The sequence below is a fragment of the Camelina sativa genome, chromosome 3, assembly GCF_030686135.1.
Source record: "Camelina sativa cultivar CO46 ecotype springtype chromosome 3, ASM3068613v1".
NCBI classification, from domain to species: Eukaryota; Viridiplantae; Streptophyta; class Magnoliopsida; order Brassicales; family Brassicaceae; genus Camelina; species Camelina sativa.
Window position 1 is genome coordinate 14958459 of NC_141882.1, and position 3953 is coordinate 14962411.

General features: G+C 36.8%; 1 pseudogene across 1 annotated transcript; it reads left to right on the plus strand.

The window, feature by feature from the left end:
* The first annotated feature begins 442 nt into the window (after positions 1-442).
* LOC104779037 (wall-associated receptor kinase-like 9) lies at positions 443-3640 on the plus strand (annotated as a pseudogene). The gene is made up of 3 exons (XR_015587025.1): positions 443-1352; positions 1461-1595; positions 2417-3640. The product of XR_015587025.1 is annotated as a wall-associated receptor kinase-like 9 (transcript).
* Positions 3641-3953: the final 313 nt, after the last annotated feature.

Here is a 3953-nt window from a genome sequence, read left to right on the forward strand (position 1 = left end):
TTTATTAGTTGAGCGTATAAGCACATTGATGTCTGTAATTTATTCTCACTAGTTTCATTGACTTACAGTCTTACACCAAGTCCAGGGAATCAATTTAACAAGACACGTGATTCAGAGTAAATGGTAAGAGACTTTTGAAATCTGCTGCACCTAAACATAACACACACTGTAATTAAGGACATTTTTCTCTCTAAGTCGTCGTAGCAATTTAATAAAACGCAAACGTGTGAAAAAAGTAAACCATGACATTAGGTTTTGAGGATGCCATCACCATACTCCCCGTAGTGTATTGTGTGGTATGTCGGGGGGAGGTTTGGACCAATTTTCCACATATATTAAATTTCTATTTCATGGGATGATCTCACTGAAAAATCACCATATATATTAAGAAGAGTTGTAGAGAGTGGACAAGCGAAAACAAAATTACAAAGAAAACAAAAACCAAAAAAAAAAAGATAAAAAGGAAATGAAGTGTGTTCACTGGATTCGTTTGTGTGTTCTACTACTTGTCTTGAATACTAGTTCAGAAGAGCTCACCATTTCGAGCTCTTGTCCCACTCATTGTGGAAAGGTCTCGATACCGTACCCTTTTGGGATCGGAAACGATTGCTACCTCAACCGCTCGTACGAAGTCCAATGCAACCAATCTACCTCCGTCCCGTATCTGCCTAGTATAAAGAAAGAAGTGGTGCAAATCGACCATCCGAGACCAGTAAATATTTACGGGTCGTCCGTTCCGCATGGAACACTCCGCATCAAAACGGAAATAACTTCTGTGGGGTGTTCTGGGGCGAATGGACAAAACTTGAAAGAGCTTCTGAATTTCACGGGAACCCCCTTTTCCATCAGCGAAAATAACACACTCGTGTCTTTTGGGTGCAACAGCAAGGCCACACTAACGAATATTGATCCCAGAATTGTTGGATGCGTCTCCATTTGTGATGTAGATCATGACCTAATACCACAAATGTACACAGAATCAGGCTGCGATGGCTTTAAATGTTGCAACGCAAGTACACCTGCGGACGTCGGTCGAGTAATTGGCGTGAAAATAGAGAGCAACGACGGTAACGAAACAAGACAAGAGTGCAGTACCGATGAATATGGCCAACCCTCACTGAGGCCCAACAGAACTGATCCGAAAAAGCTTCACGCTGGGAAATATGCTACAATTGAGCTAAAGTGGCAAGTTATTACGTCTAATCTTTCGTTTGAAGAATCCTTGGGGTGCCGCCAAAACCTTTTCGACTTTCACTCTAGCCCTTGCTACTGCGCCGGTGATGAGCTCTACCTAAGATGTGCTTGTATCAATGGTTACGAGGGTAATCCTTACCTTCTAAACGACTGCAAAGGTAAATAATTGGAGCTCGCTCTCCAAATCATATCTCTACCTGGCCTATAGTTAAATTAAGATCATATCATATTATTTATTAATTTCTTGAATTTTCATTTTCATCTAGATGTTGATGAGTGTAAACAGCTCAAAGATGATGGACGTCCCGGCCTTCGTACTAAAAGCGGCGAAATTTGTCAGAACATTCCCGGTGCCTATCGATGTGTGCCCAAGAAGAGTAAAACATTAGCAATCTATATAGGTAAATCCAGTAACTTTATTTTAATTTTTCTCCTTAATTAAAGATCACTTTTTTTTTTAATTGTTGTCACATCTTCACTTTTAAAACTAATAATTTACTATTCAGCAAATATAAATTTTGTTCAACTTACTTTTCATGAAAAAAGAATTAGTTACACTTCTGCCTCATGTTTTCCAACCTTTTTTACTTCAACGTATTGTTTATACATCTTTTCATTGTTCCCATAGAACAAACTGCATTTTATGCTTTCACTTTAAAATTCTAAACCCCTAAAACAAATCACATTCGATTTCTAACATTTGAAAAATATTTTCTTTAATATATCTTAATCTTTCCATGAGAAACTAGCCAAAGTTTTATAAATTTTATTTCCCAATAAATGTAGAAAGGTTTTAAACAACTTGAACGCTTGACTATTTTTGTTAAGTTAATAATTACAGATTCCCTGTTAAGTTGTAAGTTTTATATAATAAGATAGTTAATGATGATTGACTAATTTGTTAACCAAAAAAAAGGGAAGATCATACACTTAACTGTAGATTAAATTTAAATTAAAAAAACTAGTAATGAAATAATAAAAAATATTAAATTTCAACACATTACGATATAATAACATTGTAATTTATAGATGATGTGGGAGTGAATGTACGTATTCGTTTGTTTTTTTTTTTTTTTTTTTTTTTGGTTAAGAAACAAAACTGTTTTCCGAAATTAGTTTTTGGTAACATATATCTTCATTAAAATTTTATCTTGAATAATTAATACATTTCATTTAATCACTAAAACTGTAAGACAATTGACGAAATTGATAACACTTGCAGGGGTCAGCATAGGTTTGACAGTGTTAGTGGTGAGCGTTGGAATATGGCTATACATCTTTATTAAGAAGTATAGAAAGACCAACCGCATGAAAAAGTTCTTTAAGCGAAATGGAGGTCTTTTATTGCAGCAACAATTGGCCTCTAGAGAAGGCTACGTAGAGAAAGCAATTGTATTCAGCTCTAAAGAATTGGAGAAAGCTACAGAGAACTTCAGTTTAGACAGAGTGCTTGGTCATGGTGGGCAAGGAACAGTGTTCAAAGGGATGCTTGCTGATGGTAGGATCGTAGCGGTAAAGTAATCTAAGGTCGTGGATCAAGATAAACTCGAAGATTTCATAAACGAAGTTTGCTTACTCTCGCAGATCAACCACCGAAACATCGTGAATATATTAGGATGCTGTCTTGAAACAGAGGTGCCCCTGCTTGTTTACGAGTTCATTCCCAACGGAAACCTTTTCCAACTTCTTCATGAAGAGGATGATCACACATTAATCACGTGGGAGTTACGTGTGCGAATTGCCATAGACACCGCGGGAGCTCTCTCCTACCTTCACTCGGCTGCGGCATCTCCTATTTATCACAGAGACATAAAATCTGGAAACATATTGTTAGATGAGAATTACCGAGCCAAGGTTTATTTTGGAACTTCACGGTCTATAAGCGTTGATCAAACTCACCTGACAACTGCGGTTATAGGTACTCCAGGATATGTTGATCCCGAGTACTATCAATCCAGCCAGTTTACGGACAAGAGCGACGTCTACAGTTTTGGAGTTGTGCTTGTTGAGCTCATCACTGGCGAAAAACCTGTTTCTTTCCAGCGGTTTTGGGAAAACAGAACATTGGCCGCTTACTTCAATCTTGCCGTAAGAGAGAATAGAGTTTTCGACATTATAGATTCTCGAATAAGAAATGACTGTAAGCTCGGACAAGTCATGGTTATCGCAAACCTCGCAAAAAGGTGTTTGAATCTTAGCGGAAGTAAGAGACCAACCATGACTCACGTTTGGTTGCAATTAAAGAGTTCCAGACATGGAGATCTACAAACAGAGGTTGAGGTTAACACTAGCGATGATGATGATGATGACAATTAGCGTAGTGATCACTTTCCATTATTATAAATTTCGGTAAGTAAAATATATTGTGTAGTTTTGACGTGGCATCATCTACACATACTACTTATGCGATGCAGCTTATATTGAATTTTATATACTCTTATGATTATGATGACTGTGCTTAAAGTTTGCAACTTTTCTTCCCCCATAGCCATTATATTCTATTTATCATTTTCACATTCAGGAAACTGAAAAGGTCTACCTTTCAAAATTATTTCATTTGGCGAGTAGATGATGACATATTGTGTGTGTTTACATCACCTGATCGGTTCAGTTTATTGCAAATTAAATCTTGACTTTGGCATTGTTCTTCTTCTTTTAACAAGGAAGGTATATATCTCGAGTTTCACATACTCATGATGTTATCAAGTAAAGTGCCTTTATTTGTCTGTCTGAAACATGATGTTATGATATTATATATT